General features: G+C 38.7%; 1 protein-coding gene across 3 annotated transcripts in view; it reads right to left on the bottom strand.

The window, feature by feature from the left end:
- Positions 1–16,834, bottom strand: part of LOC139725432 (oxysterols receptor LXR-alpha-like) — a 258,092-nt gene that overhangs the window by 89,570 nt on the left and 151,688 nt on the right. Inside the window, exon 1 of one of the 3 annotated variants that reach the window (XM_071636508.1) lies at positions 15,545–15,880. The exons of the other annotated variants lie outside the window; for them this stretch is intronic. The gene's annotated coding sequence lies outside the window, so the exon portion shown is untranslated. Of the gene's footprint in view, positions 1–15,544; positions 15,881–16,834 lie in introns of those variants that run through there. 3 annotated transcript variants of the gene reach the window in all.

A 16,834-nucleotide genomic window follows, 5' to 3' on the forward strand; every position in this document is an offset into this window, starting at 1 on the left:
ACAGTCTGGAAATACACTCTGCAAGTCTCTCTCTTTGGAATACACTGTTCCCCCACCCCCACCCCCCCCCCCAAAAAAAAAAAATGTGAGACAAGAAGATGTGGAAATATGACAGAAATATACAAATAAAAAAGAAAGAAAGAAGAAATAGAATTATGTGATGCTAAAAGAAATCATTAAGAAAAAGATTGACTGCAGAAATAACCTGTGTCTTTTTTCATCTGGAAAACTTCAAGTCATGGACATAATATAATGAGTACTACCACTGGAGATATGACTTAGTTCACTTCTTCAGTTCAATGACATCTGTTTCCAGCAAACAATATACGTAGGTATACACACAACAATGTGATCAATTTGAACGTGCTGTGGGCACATTTCTAAAAGTAGAAAACTTTACGGGGAGTGTGCCGTAACATAAATGGATATGATATGCAATAATATAGGGTTATATATAATCATTGTAAAAGCTGGAATTTTTCAGTAATCATAATTTTTGCTCACAGGAGAGAAATCAGATGAATGTCATATTTATACTGGCTGTGAATGGGTTACCGCAGACAGTGCTGATTCAACTGGACAAAAACAAACAAGCAAACAAACAGACGGCACTATATGTACACAAGTCTATTCATGCACCGGCATTACATAGTGCTGAAAGTGCTGAAATCTCCACATAATTATTATCAAACGTTGAGAGATACTACTCAGTATTCCACAGGCAATAAAACAGACACTGGTTTATTGAAGGCATGTGTTGTTGCTTTGTTTCCTTCCTTTTTCTTCTTGATTTTCACATTTTTTTTTAAAACCAGCCAAACATTGGCACTGGTACCATGGTGATAAAATACTGTAAAAATCTGCTCCAGGAAGGAAGTTCTCAGGATTTTAGTCAAAGAAAACACACAGGGTCAACAAAGCACCAGAGTCCTCCTTTTTCTACCGGAAATCTTGCAAAGGTCCATCAATCACACTTAATCTTCATAAATCAACTTGACAATGTCCATACATTATACCTACCCCTGAACACTGTACAGGTACTCTACCATTGCTACAACAGTACAGGCCTACTGATCTCAAACTTTTTGTGATATTGCTGTCCTTCTGGTTTTTTTTTTCCACTCTCTCTCTTTTTTCCCCCCTTTTAGTGCATACCTACATGTAGCACTCACTCTGAGGGTTAGCCTGATAAGCAAGGCTTTTGACATAAAGCTGCAAAGTTATCAGTTTATTATGGATTATTACTATTATTATCATTATTATTATTATTATTATTATTATTATTATTATTATTATCATTATTATTATCATTATTATCATCATCATCATCATCATCATCATCATCATCATCATCATCATCATCATCATTATTATTATTATTATTATTATTATTATTATTATTATTATTATTATTATTATTATTATTATTATTATTATTATTATCATCATCATCATCATCATTATTATTATTATTATTATTATTATCATTATTATTATCATTATTATTATCATCATCATTAATTTATTAGGGCTATACAAGATACCATGATAAGTGGATTGGCATTTACTGGTTGACTTGCATTCAAGGCTACTTTTACACAATGTTTTGACGATCCCCCATAAAGGCATTCAGTTTATACTATATAGCTCCTATACTAAACTTCATTTTTACTTAATTTCGGCAAAAACAGTCCAGGACCACAAAAACTGTGATCTGCAGTAAGCAGCTTGTGCACAGGTCATGTTCTGTGATTGGTCACTTAATTCCAATACTTTATGCTTGGTTTGCATATCCAAGTTATTACTGATGATGAGGAGTTAATATGACTTAATAATCATAATCACAATACTAATGATAACAATCGAACATGTAAAAAAAAACATTCCTATATTTCTTCACATGATAATAATTCTTGCCATTAGTAATACTATCATCTTCATCAGTAGTAGTAGTAGTAGTAGTAGTAGTAGTAGTAGCAATTATTGTACATGTAGCTGTTGTTGTAGTAGTATTTCACTGAAGCTTCCATTGTTCCTAGCAAATTGTCAATTTATGTGGAATACCCGCATTCATCAAGGGATCATACAGATGTAAAACAAGAAGTACACTCCTGTATAAGATATGTATGAATGTTTCCAGTTTAAAATCATTGTTCTCGAGCAAGTGTAGCCTCCACATAATTATCCCCACTGTGGCGCGTCTTCCCTCATTCCCGTGCCAGAATGTGATCTTGTCGGTTTAAAACACATGCTGGAGGTGAACGGATGCAAAGGTGGTGTTGCAGGATACTATGGAAAGTGTCTTTTTACTATTATGAGGTCTGGCCACCATGATGTGCCATGATTGCCTAGTGACATCAACAGAGAACATTCCACGAGCAGAGGTATAACCCTGCCAGCGATTTGATAATTGAGCTTGATTGGTAGGTGAATGCCACGACTTTGCCCCGGTTACAAGGTGAGTGAGGGTAATATGAGTGTGTGTGTGTGTGTATGTGTGTGTGTGTGTGTGTGTGTGTGTGTGTGTTAGTACATGGGTTTGGTCGTGATGGGTGGGGGGGGGGGGGGTGGTTAAGAGTCAAGCACAGCAAGCTGATGTCACCCAGTGTCAATCTGAAGAGAATGTCCTGATCTAACCATGTTTTATCTTTTAACCCGTTGAGGACGGTTTGATTTTGCTACAACACGCATTTCCCATAGACACTTGTCCGAGTATACTCGGGACTCGTCCTCAACGGGTTAATACAGTTGGTTGCTGCCTAACTTCCAAGCACATTGGGCACACTATGATGCACAGCGCACCTCTTCCTCCCTTCCGGGGCCCAATATCAGCAGTGTATTGAGCTTTAGTAAACCATTTGAGAAACAAATTGTGCACTTTCAGCAAATATTGCACACAATTTCTTACTCTAAAAGCACTTATCTGAATATGTGCTCCAAGTCAATTTAATGACAATGGTCTTAACTAACTCTTAATGATGGTGATTTGGCATATCAGCTACAGCATCACCAAGTCTAACAACATGTTCAGAATGTGATACAATGTGGTCTTTAAACACCAGCATTTTTATAGATAGTAACAGGTGAGGTGATGGAGTACAACTGGATGTGATACGTGGTATGCACAGGAAGTGGAGACAAAAGCTCAAATGTTAGATCATATCGAAAATTAAGATTAAAAAAAGAATAGAAGCTTTAACACAAGGGCATAATGTTTTCCTTGGAAAAAAAAATGCCACAGTATAAATTCCAGGGAATTAAATTGCCTAGCATGTTTAAGCATCAGAAACAGGATTTTATTTTAGGATTCATATTAAAATAACAGCATTTTATAGGTGATATTTGTATGAATTCAATGCACTGTCAAGTGCACAATGCACTGTCAAGTGCAGAAGCAAAACAAATACACTTTTTTGTTTGTCTGTATGTATCTTGCTCTTCGACTCTCATTTTCTCTGCAAATTTGAAAGAGAAAGGAAGGGGGTGTGGAGCCGACTGAAATATGCATCTGTGATGTCGTGATGACATCACCAGGTGGGGGGTGGGGGGTGGGGAGGGGGAGTAATTTGCACCGATAGTGACAGGGAGGGCTCTTGTCCAGATCAGATGGCAGTTTGGCCTGCAAGAAAAATGGTGGTACAACCTGCAGGTAGAGAAATTAAGCATACAAATGTTTCTTCCTCAAAGGAGGAGCAATGACATGAGCTACATGACAGCACTATTGCACGTGATTGCCACAAAAGGAAAACATGATTTAAAAAAAACAGAAAATCTCTCATGAAAAGACCGCACCCTTCCTACGCAGAATCTGCCGTCCGTTCCATCTGCACGTGAACAAATGAAGCGTATGGCTGCCACGTTGAAATGCCGACTAAAAAGTGTCCACGTTTCATGCCAACATCTGTCTTCAGTGGAGGGAGAATGAAATGTCTTTCCCGTAAAGAGAGCACGAGTCGAATTTATCCGGCCATCTGGAAGTACAATCGCTGTTTTGACAATTATGAAATATGACTTCTTTCTGTCAAATTAAGCCTTAAAGAAGACCGACAATTTGTCATTGCTTTCAACAGCATGAGTGAATGGTACCATCCACCTATATTTTCCATCATTAACCCGGTGAGGACGAGTCCCGAGTATACTCAGGCAGGTGTCTATGGGAAATGCGTGTTGTAGCAAAGTCAAACCCTCCTCAACGGGTTAAACACACATGCTATCATACACTGCAAGTGTCACCCTGATTACAGTTGGATATTCATTTTGGATGAGGTTGAATGGGATATTTAAAAAAAAAGGCTTCATCGCCAATCACTTCCCTTCTAATTTGCATTATTCAACAATCATTCAAAAGTACTTCACATATTTCACTGCATGCAACAGTATGGTTGGGACTGCTAGGTCATCTATCAGCACAGCGAGTTTCTTCCTCATCAAGCACAATTTCTCAGCTCTGCTCAATGCCATCTCTCTCACACACACTCTCTCTTTTTATTTCTCAGAAACTAATTTTTACACTTCGGTAATGCCAACTCAGGCGTGAACTCAAATGTAATATCCATCAAGTCATGACTAAAAACCTTTGCTTCAGATGTACCTTCACTGGCATAATTGTCATGTTCACGATCAGGTCTCTTTTTCACCACCCCCCCCCCCCCCCTCTTAAACAAAAAGGAAACAAAGAAAAAAAAATCAGAAGGAAAACTGGAGACCACTATCATCATTCCAAGGAGCTTGAATACCTGATTTGTAAGAAAGTTTGATTTCTATGGCAAATGAATTCCATGAACAAACCTGTATGCTACCTATTTCTTGAATATCCTGGAAAGTTGATTCTCGTACATCTTTTAAAATTATGAAACACTTCTACATAGTGCTTATTTTCCACATCAAATCTCTTCATTTCTCTATATTTTTTGATCTGGTAAACACATGCTTAAGGATGAACTCAGGTAATCAGACTTCTGGGGAGCATTTCATGAAGCATTTTGTCCGACAAAGTTGTCGGACAAATTTGCTCTTGGCCAATCAGATGCAAGGATTTCAGTAGCTCGTAACAGTTTGTCAGAAAAATATCCGACCAAAACGTTTCATGAAATGCCCCCAGGGGGGCGTTTCATCAACGAGTTCGTCGGGGGTTTTCACCGACGAATTTGCTATCAGCCAATCAGACGCAAGGATTTACACTGACAACTGTTAAAAGCTAATGAAATCCTTGGTCTGATTGGCTGATAGCAAATTCGTCGGTGAAAACTCCGACGAACTCGTTGATGAAACGCCCCCCAGGTGTCATCTTTCATGTCTTTAAAAAAAAAATATATATATATATATATCACCAAAACACTGTTTCCAATTCCTACGGCTAGGCTCAGTTCAGTTCAGTTCAGTTTATTTTATTTAATCACGGCAATTTGCTTCAGCAAAGCTGTTCTTCTGCAAATCCATGAACAAAATAAAAATAGCAGAAATACATACAAACGGCATATACAATAATAAAGAAAGGAACAAGTGTCAGGTAACAACAAAAACAACGAAACATTAAAAAAAGTACAGCAAAAAAAAAGAAAACAGAGCAAATACCCTACAGTAGCATGTTATTTCAACAATATCAAGTAGAGACAGGGAGAAAGAGAGAGAGAGAGAGAAAGAAAAATCCTGGGCAGTTGCTTAGGCTATAGCAGAGATACATCAAGGCAGACATATATAAATGTATGTTTCTATGGCATATACCTGTGCTTGTGTGTACTCAGAATTCATTCACGGCTCATATCCATCAATGTCTTAATAAATACATGGAGAGTAATTACCCTACATAATCTAGCCATTAGGTATCTATTCAGACACTACACAGTTTTCCTCCAAGCCTTTTTTTCCATAATCAAAACTTCAGATATATGCTTTGCCTCTTTCACTGTGCACTTTAACGAGATAATCAGACAATAAATTATGTGGCATTCATCATCTACATGTAGTTAAGCCACTGCAAAGTTTCAAAATGGACCAGAACTTAGCAAAGTTATTATCCCCTGTATCACCTTGTAAATATGAAACATAATCTATACCTGGATGTAAGGGGATTACATTCCTCTTGCTGGAGGAAAAATAGTTAGGAAGATATCTTGAGTAGATATGACATGCTTAACCTGTTGAAGACTAGTCCTGAGTATACTCGTGCAGGTGTCTATGGGAAATGTGTGTTATAGCAAAATCAGCCCGTCCTCAACGGGTTAACCACATTGTACTTGTACTTATCTTCAACAGCCTTGTGATCAATACCCCCTTTTTATTGCGCAAGGAGCTACCAAAATTGCTGTAACTTGTTGAATACTTGAACAGGCTTGAAAATATTCATAAGGAAGGCTTATTTTATGAAAGTTACGCTGTTGTGTAAACCACACTCTGGCCTAGAAAACTCTGTAGTGTGCATGGTATGGAAACTCATAAGAACATTTCATGTATAAATGGAATATTAGCCATTTTCTTTCTTTCTGATTTGGGAAATATTACTGTCTAGTCTTAAAAGATGCTCCCAAAGAAAGGTGAGCTTGATCAAGCATTTTGAGGTCCATAGTAAGGAGTATTACAAAGGAAAACCAAATACACAAATTTTAAGGAACCACAATGATATAGAATCTAAGTAAACAAAATATCTTATTGTTGTATGATTTGATCAGATTTTCACTGACCAGAGACTATGTTTCTATGTATCATCTGACATAAACTTTTCCCCCCTTGGGATAAATCCCTTATATTTCATGATTTCAGCTAAACGTAAAACCTTCATGTCCATATAAATGTTATGTGTTAAGGATATGTATGTTTTAATTCAATGACCACTAGTGAAATGTGTGATCTGTCCACTGATTTGGGGGTCAGTGTTCCGTCTCATTTGTTGCCATCACTTTGACGATGACCTTCACCTCAGACTACCCGGAAGTGTGCGGAAGAGAGACCTACAAATGTATGTATACGCTCACCGGGTCACATGACTGAGGTGGCTTTCAGCATTCGCGCGACAAGTACAACGAATCTACCAACTACGACAAATAATCATCCACTGCGCCAAAAGTAATAAGCATCTCATTATCGGGCGGTGGCGGCCGCTGCAACGGCAGGCACACTGGAAGCAAATCGCATTACAGTGAAAAGCTCTCCACTGCCAGTACGAATGTCTGGTTTTTGTTTTCTGTTTTCGTTCTTTTTTTCCCCCCCTCCAATACCTGGCCCTCTCCTCTCGAACTGTGTAATTGGAAAGACTGGAGAGGTAATAGGTTCATTACACTAACGCATGATAAGTCATTGAGTATATCTATTTTTCATCAAAGTCATGGTCACGTGAGGAACACAAAGGAATAGATAGTATTATCTCAACTGAACCTCAACAAACAAAGAAACTTTACCGAGGTGCTTCCAAGAACTTTTCCTATTCTTGTTGCCAAATCATCAAAACGTTGAAGCCTCTACTGGACATTTTGTCATCCTGTCCATAAATTGGGAAGGCATACACAAATAGCAAATTAGGGGAACCCACAAATGAAGAGACAACCAAAATATTGAGGAGACAAACTACTACAGGTATTCGCAAAAGCCCTAAGGGCAATAGATTTTTTTTTTGTTCTAAAGAGAGAAAGAAAGGCTCTTTTTGATATTTCACTGGGAAGAAACTTAAATATGACTCAGAAAACCTTAAGGAACCCAAACTACAATTATGACAGGACAATATTTTTCATCAGCTTTCAGGCAATGTGAGCAGGAGAAATTAAATAAATCTACGCTGAGGCATTGCGATGGCTTCTGGACTGAAACCCGAAAGTTTTGATTATAAAAACAAAGAATTAATATTTTTAAAAAAAAGACATATATGCCATATGTATGGGAAACAGATACAAAATATGACCTTTGCATTAGCTGACTCATCTGCTCAAAATACAATCAAAGTAAAGCAGTTTGTTTCATTCCACAGAAGCCACTGCATTATAATCATGAGTAGTTGTTGTTGTTGTTGTTGTTGTTGTTGTTGTTGTTGCTGTTTTTTTTTTTTTTTGGGGGGGGGGAGGGGGTTATCTGTGCTGCAATAAATTCAATGCCACATTAAAGTTCAGTCAATATTCACGGCTTCGGATATCATTGTGGTAGCGGCAACATCTTTGGACCACAAAAGAGCGAAGCTTTAGAGGTTTTTCATGCAGACATGCATTGTGACGGAAGGAAAATCAATCAGGGCCAGGAATAAGGGGGATACCTGTCTCCTCTCTCTAGGCAAAGGTGATAAGGGAGTGCAGACTTATCTGGTGATGAATTATTTCTCGCACTCTCTCACAATTCCCAGTCATTATCGGATGCCGCCGCGGGGACCAATCAAAAGAAATGAATCATTAGGAAATCATGTTGAAGCTATCATCATCTCCTTCACTACGGCATTTCAGAGATACCGACTTGGTGTTCACAATTCTAATGCTTTTACACATAGTACAACACACTCGGCAAGACACTGAGCGAAACATAGCTCTCTTTCTCGCAAAGTACAGCTGCTATACTTAGGGTTGTCTTTCTTTTTCCTTTCAGTTCGTTTATTCAGTAGTTATTCCATGTAGCATTTGTATCCTTGTATTGAATTACTTTGTGACAGCATGACAAACACAGAGATTGTAATGGATTGTGATGCGTCTGTCAAAATGTCACATACAGTATATCATGTCCAGAGACTGTCCTTGAGATACACATGTTAGAGTCCATCCGAGGGTATAGTGCAATATTTCAAATGTTGCTGGCACATTGGCTGCATTTAGCAACATTCCCAAGTTTGAAACACGCTTTAATACCTACTATCAAAACATGTTTGCAAATGCCTTTTGGATTGCGTTTCTCCAGTTGTTGCATTTATCAACTCTGTCGTGAGTCGATTGGGAGGCCTTGTCACTGTGCAGCTTCACTCTATGCAGTAGTTGGGGTAGGCAGGTCCGAGTATATGCATTTCAAAACGACTTTGCATTTATCAACTCTGCAGAAATGCGTCTCTGGCTCAAATGCGTTTGTGATTGCACTTTTTTGGGTGTTTCAGAAATGTGTTTCGAACCCTATACTAATCAAAATCAAAACAGCTTTGCATTTATCAACTGCCCAAAACTCCCTGAAAGTTGTTTGGAAACCTGAATATTTCTGCGCCAGAAGTGAGTTGATAAATACTCCCTTGGATACTGTATCATATTTCGATTGATGTCACGATGTCATTAACCCATGATCTCACTTAGATAGTTTTTAATTTGTAAATAAACATCAGCTTTTTCACATATGTGTTGGCATCTGATGGCAAATAATTTAGAAGATCCGCCTCGGCTGCATCACATCACAACAGTCGGAGTCATTCTCCTTCAAAAACACTGCTGTTCAACTTCTGAGAAATTTGGGTGAGGGGGGTTGGGATAGAGAGAAAGGCATACACTGAGAACCTGTTCTTTCTTGGCATTGTCTCAAAGTTCGTCAAACGCATGACAATCACTCATCAGACAGGAAAGAGGATTAATGTGAACATCGGATCAAAATCTTATCAATCTCCCCCCCCCCCTCCCCGACACATACTTTTTCATTTTTGTCCTGTGACTATGATTATTCAGCTCTACTTGGAACACCGACATGTTTCCTACATTCAAAACACATTGGGAAGCTGACAAGAAAAATAAATGTTGACAATATTACCAAAGTGTGATGTCATAGCCATTCATCACCATGGAAACCGGTGCTAAACAACCTCACCTGGCCTAAATATCTGAGAACACTATTGTTGCTAACCATGCTCGCACCTGGATCCAAGCCCAGCTAGAACAAAAGACTGTGACATCATCACTTTGGTATTCTATATATTCATCATAGTGTCCAACATTCAATCTTAGATTTTGTAAATATGGGAGGGGGGTCTCACTAACCATCCTCACATAACAAATGTACAGTAAAAACAATCACATCCCTCAGAGAAGAACAAATGCTCAATTTTTTGGGGGGATGTCACAATAAGACCACTAAATGGAAATTACAAAAATATAAAGCTCATAGAATTAGACACATCATTGAATAAAGGCAAAAAAGAAAAAAAAAGAGTAAATATTCACCAAATACAAACACAAACCCAAAGAACATATGGGAATGATTCCAAGTTTATCTATTAAAAAAAATGATATACCTTTGTATATTTAAATATGTAGTTTGCTCCTTGAAATCATTGTGTGTTATGAATATCTAACCGAAACAAATGACCTCATCATAAATACATTACATATTCCTGGAACTGTTATCATCTACACGCTTCAAGGATTCAATAACCCTGGCAGCTCCATCACTACCAAGCCCCAATAATGTTACCAGCCAGAAGCACGTGTCTTACAGCTTCGGGTGTCTGTTTTGGTTTCTAATCCAAGTCTAATATTACTCCATGTATAGCCTGCATGGCTGCTAGTGACACAATTTTACACAGCGCCAGGTCGCATTGTGGCTTGGTCCCAGATGCAGACATCCACGTTGGCACTGCCTGTAACTTGTCAAGACCTCACCAGGAGACTTGTAGGCGTAGTAACTGTGTTTACTAGCCTCGGGCTCAGGGTTTTATGTTGCTACCCAGGGAGTCCCGACACAGTCCCTCCTTTCACAAACTTTCAGAACAATCTCCACTTTCCACGTTCCAGACAGTAGAAAAAAAGATCCACCACTTGTAGTTTGCTCTTTCTTCGACCTGTCTCGAACGCTTGAGATCACGAATTGTCAACACATGTGTACTGTGCTCAACATGGCCTACCTGTCCACGGTGTAAACTCCCAGCCATGTACATGAGTAAATGGGACACAGTAGTAGTGTACAAGACAGACAAATCACTGCTAGACTGCATATTGTGCACAATGACAATAATGACAAAAGGATATTATTTCAGCATTATAGAAGGGAGGAGGAAGAGGTACATGAGGTAGAGCCACACGAAAAACATTTAGGAAGGTACAAGTTGTACATGCATTCACAGTGAAGTGTTAATCTGACACCATGAACGCAGACCTGCACAAATTGCTCCATATCCTTTTGGATATCATTCATCTGCTTCCAATAGATCCTGGTTTTTTTACCCCTCAAGACGTCATAGCACATGATGGTACATCCGTTTAAAACACCGAGATATCGATGACACTTTGTGGCGTCAATGATACACTGTGCAGTAAAAAAGTACTGCAGCTAATACATTACCACAAGGATAAAATCCTTCTCATGTTTAAAACTGATAAACAGTAAAAGTAGACAGCCTCAGGAATCAGCACGGAATGTCTACTCTATATCATTCTTGGTTCTTTTCAAGCACTAAATCTTCAGTATGAAAAAAAAGACAGCATTTATAATATGAAATATGCAGATTACAGGCATTTAATGCTCAATTCTGTTGGTCAAAAGTCAAGTTTTCTATTCTCGTTTTGGTTTGATGGTTGATTTTGATCACTGACTTTTTACACAGTTTGACCTCAACTTGACATTGATACGACAGTGCTCAGTGGTAACACACAAAATTACTTAGTACATGTACCTGAGAACTCCATTATATAAGTAACCTATGCAAAGTTAGTTGGGAAGGAATTCAAACTCTGAGAGCTTGATGGCACTATGTCTTAAAGATTTGTCTGTGTAGGCCTATTTGAGACAAGCAAAATTATGCTATGTCTTCTATTCTGCATTCCTACAAATCTGCCATGAAAGAAGTCTTACACGCTCTCAGTACAATAGATGTTTGATTTCACAGCCTGAACTCCTTCCGAAACTTTAACCATAGAAAGGGTTCAAGCTTATCTGCTCTACATGTATACTACATGCCTGAACCTAGACTTCCAACTGAACTTTGATGATGGATTTTCAGCAAACTGTGACTTGACATGGTAAAAGTATCGACGGTGAAAATTGTCCATTTCAAAATGATTACAAGCGAGAATTTTACATACAATGCGACTGCCACCGCACCTGTTTGCAGCTTCAGCCTTGCTCTGTGACTGGAATGGAGAATATCCTGTTTGTCAGCACCTTGGCTACTGCAGGTTTTCAAGAATGATAGATGTCACTACCAGCTACCTATACCCCCTCTCTCTCTCTTCTACACAGAGGTGAAAGTGTCCAAGTTCAAGAAAGGTCCTGAAGAATATGAGCAAATGTCACATGTTACTCAAGTTACTCCTCCAAAAACTTTCTCTCCGCAAAACTTCAGTCTCGCTTGCAGAGACAATCGCAATCAGGTCCCCGTTCATTTGTGGTGGATGCTCAGGCTCTTGTTTTGGGACTGGTGGAAACGGTTTCCCCAAGACGGAGAGACGGGAGGACCCAGGCAGGTTTCGGGACAAGGTGTCACTGACCGAGAGGTCAGCGGCTCCAGGAGGCTGGAATCTGTTAGGAAGGGGATTAGCCTATGTAGGTTAAGCATGGCAGAGGAGAGGGCAGAAATTACAACAATAACAATACCAGAAAAGGGAGTCAACAAGCCCTGATTGACATTTTCAAAAGAAAAAAGGGGCTTAGAGGAGGAACGCTCCTTAAGTCTTGGTATTCCACACCCCCCTTTTTTCTTGCCCCTCCCCCCCCCCCAATATCTGCATGGTCTACATGTGTGATGTGTGATTCTGAATCTTCGCTCATTCTTTGTTATGCCATAATGAATATAATTTTTCATTTTTGTAAAACAATACACAATGCCTTCTCTTGGCAAAAGGCGCATTAAGTTATTGTATCATTTCCTTTTTTTTTTAATTGAAATGCAAAAGGAAAAAAAAATTTCTAGATTGAAGTATTGTTGAGTTGTGAATTTTTTACAATGATAACTTTCAAATGAAAAGAAGGTTGTAGCGGTAGGTAGTACCAGCTAATAACGCATTTGTATACTATTATTTATCATATATACAGACCAAGCGGAAAGTTATGAGATGATGGCATTGTTGCTTCATTCAATTTGCATGTGCTCGTGACAGATGGTATCACCATCTGAGACATGCAAAACTTAAAGGCATATTCTAAATTTAGTTCCATATGTCTGCAGAAACTGTTGCATTTTACTCTAAAAACGAGACATGTGCATTTATGCATGACACAATGCTGTGATAACACAATTTCAGAAGACAAGAGTAACAACAAAAATGGTAAATATTACCCAAAAAGGTAAGCCAAGAAGTATTAGAATCTTGGAGCATACCTGATCATCATGGTTAATACGTAAGGTTTCACATTCGATTTCTATATGTCAGGCCACAGCAGTATCCAGCCTGCCAGAGTGAATTGCATGTTGCAGCTTGATAGCTGCATGTGATTTTAAGAGCACAAAACGATCATCATCCCATTAACATTCTGCCCACTCACTTCTGAACAGGAAGGGCGCTTCTGGAATTAAAGTCGTGTACTTATTATTGTGAAATTATTTTACACTTTTGATCTAAAAAATGACTTCAAAATGACACATTATCTTGGCGAATTGCATCAGCCAGACAATTTTTTAATTTTTTTGTAGACCCTTTCAATATATTGCAAACAAATTCAAAATGGTGACAAATGTATTTTGACTTCTTCTGAGATCTATGTTTTAGCTTTCAACTTCAGAATCATAACTGTCATATGTCCACTCTATCATTTTCTTTCCTTGGTATTATCAAGTCAGCTTGATCATTAAGGGGCTTGTCACCATTTTCTCATGCATCACTTAATCTGAGAAGATCTGTTTGTTAGTTGTTTTTTCAAATATACAAAACATTAGGGAGAGAGCGATTACACAGAAGAGGTTTATAAGTGCACTTGCATTGTAGGCCTAAATACTGCATCAGTAATCATAGAAGTCCTTTTGGCAGCAGCTGTAGTAACAGAATTAGTAGAAGAAGATGAGGTAGAAGTAGTCATGCCTTGAAATGCTACTTGTCATCTTTTCTTTACAAATCATCAAAAAATAAAAGAGCACATACAGTTTGAGAGGCATGCAAACATGCATGCTTCTCCTCAGCTGTGAACGATTAACAACACATCATAACTCTTCGCCATCATCAATATTTCACTCTGCAGATGCACGTGTCCCTGCCACTCTGAATAACTAACTCCAGGGAGGTGTACAACATTTGCCATTTCCCACCGGAGAATTGCACAAATGCCTGCATTTCTTGCACGAAGGGCCTATCCTGTTACTCATTTATATATCATATCACCATCAAAACAATTGGGTGGGTACTCGAAATAATATTTGTTGTTTCTCTGAGGGGAAGAACGAAAGTATTTACGCAGTTGTGACTTACAACTGTGGCAATAGAAATACATATTCTGGGTATCAAAACTTCAAGGCTGTCTTAGTGCTTATCATCTCTGTGTAATACTTCAGAGATGGGAACCCTCAATATTTAAGAGGCTTTCAGGTGGGAAATGGGAACCTTATGACTACAAAACACTATTCAACTTGAAGACACATTACAATATTACATGTACACTGCATAAAAGATACGTGAAGATATCTCCCCCCCCCCCTCCCAACAGTTTTCAGCACCTGGTAACCAAAAAACAAACAAACTAACTAACACTATACAAACAAACTCTTTGTACAGGATGTCAATGAGAATGCAAAGAATATGTGTGTCACTATAAAATAAAGAACTTAGCGAAAATTTTCTTTAAGTCTTAATACATTCCTCTGAAGCTAACAACCATGTGCTGAGAAGAAAAAGGCTATATATGGCCTTGAACTGTATGTACACTTTTCACAGAGTCTCCATCCCCCCCCCCCCCCCCAATGTTTGAGATGTCTGTGACTATCAAAGAATCACTATCTCATTATTTGCCCAATACCAAAGTAATTATGACTGATCTACTGCTTCATATCCCCTACCTGTCATTTCTTGAAAGAAGCTTCATTGCTCTGGTAAATTTCCTACTACATTCATTTCACCACAAAGAAAAAAAAAACCCACATAAACGTACGTAGTGTGGATGCATGTGAAATATAAACACAAAGATTCTGGACCGATTCCAAGAGTATGGACATAAAGAAAAACATTCATTGCAAAAACAAAAGGCACATGATTGGCACAGAGGCTCTATGAATACATACCGGTAGATACGGCTTGATTCATATACCAATATTTGCATCAAATTGGTTTTGCGGTTTGTTAAACACAAGGTGTCAGGATATTACCACAAGACGTTTTCATTAAGGTACTACTTTCTGTAAGCTCAAGATTCTAGGAGCAAAAAAGCCCAGAGTTAGAATTTAAAATGTATGACGAAAAGCTTTCAAAAAAAAACCAACAACAGGTGTAAAACATGTGATGTGTGTATTTCAGAATAGTATTCCCTATGTCAAGCTTTTAGAGACTAGCATCAACTTTTGCATGACACGTAAGGTTCAATGCACTTGCACATCTTTAAAATGCTCATCTTGCATACTGTAGGCTGCTGCCGTGTAGTGATAGATAACCAAGACGGGAAGAAGTCACTGAAAAGCTAGTAAACTGCAAATGATTCATTACTCTGCAATATCACTTTCTATAGAGACAACAGCAAATCGGCGACTTACCGCACAATCACCGGGGGTTGTTCAAACACAAGTGTAAGCCATGATGGTGACGATAGCTCGTAATATTCCAGCAAAGTGTTGACCCTAACGGACTATACTGGCTGATAAGACTACTAATGGGATAGAACCAGGGCATGGGATAGAGACTGGGATAGAGTGCAGCACTCTTGCCCTCCCTCCCCTTACGGCAGCTACCAGACAGTAAATGCTAGTCTCAATTCAAGATACAACCATTTTTAATTTTCTTTAGTACCTCCACCTTGGTGTGATGTATGCTTTTCTTAACTTGTCATCTTTCGCTCCTCCTTTTTCTCTCCCTCCCTCCATCTATCTATCTATCTATCTATCTATCTATCTATCTATCTATCTATCTATCTATCTATCTATCTATCTATCTATCTATTGATCTATCGATCTATCTACCTCTGTGCAAGGTTTAGTATAGCACATAGTCTTTCAGAGAGTAACATCCACATCTAAAACACTTTTGACAGCGCTGACTATAAAGTTCTTTTCGCAAAGCTTGTCTTGTATGCTATACGACACCAACCTTCTGGAAACCTCAGAGGTTCCTCTCTTTGTTGCCATCTTCACCAAACTCTTCTTTCATCATTTTCTTTTACTCGTGGGGATGGAGTGGTTTGCTCTAGAAACTATGCTGATAAAAACTTTGGCACAGTTATTGGCATGATACATATATCATGAGCAGATTATACCGATATCATTAATTCCTATTGAAGACTTCAAAATCAGGGGATGAAGGAATCACCTAGATGACATCACAGATGTAGCATCTGTCAAGCCACACTGAGGTGCCCATGAATGCTGATAGGGGCTACAAACCCACATGCTCACTCGTCCGAAATACCTCAACTCACATTCAGTCAAATACAGCCACTGGGCACTTGCCTCTTGAAGGTACTAGAGGGGCCTTTACGTGGGCCTCGCCTGAACGTCCATTAGGGTGTTGGAAGAAACATCCATTTAATAGATGATTCATATGCATGAACTAGTTCGAAATTGTACAGGATCCTGATGTTTGTCCAGAATGTGTCACAACTGGTTGCTTTCATCAAATTGGCATTGTCACTATATTCCTAGAATGTGATACACAACAAATGGCAACATCGCTCACAGACGCTATCGTCAGAGATTAAAGAGCAGTCAACCTGATGGAAGGAAGGCTATATCAGGATTTGAGGGATACTTCTTCAAGGAGGCTGTGCCAGTATGGACAGAGGAGAAGTTTTCTATCTGCCCCAGAATATGAGGGAGAGAAGAACAAGGTCA

This window comes from Diadema antillarum, unplaced genomic scaffold (genome assembly GCF_040938485.1).
Source record: "Diadema antillarum isolate AM-2024a unplaced genomic scaffold, OU_Dant_1.0 seq00000041_RagTag, whole genome shotgun sequence".
NCBI lineage: Eukaryota > Metazoa > Echinodermata > Echinoidea > Diadematoida > Diadematidae > Diadema > Diadema antillarum.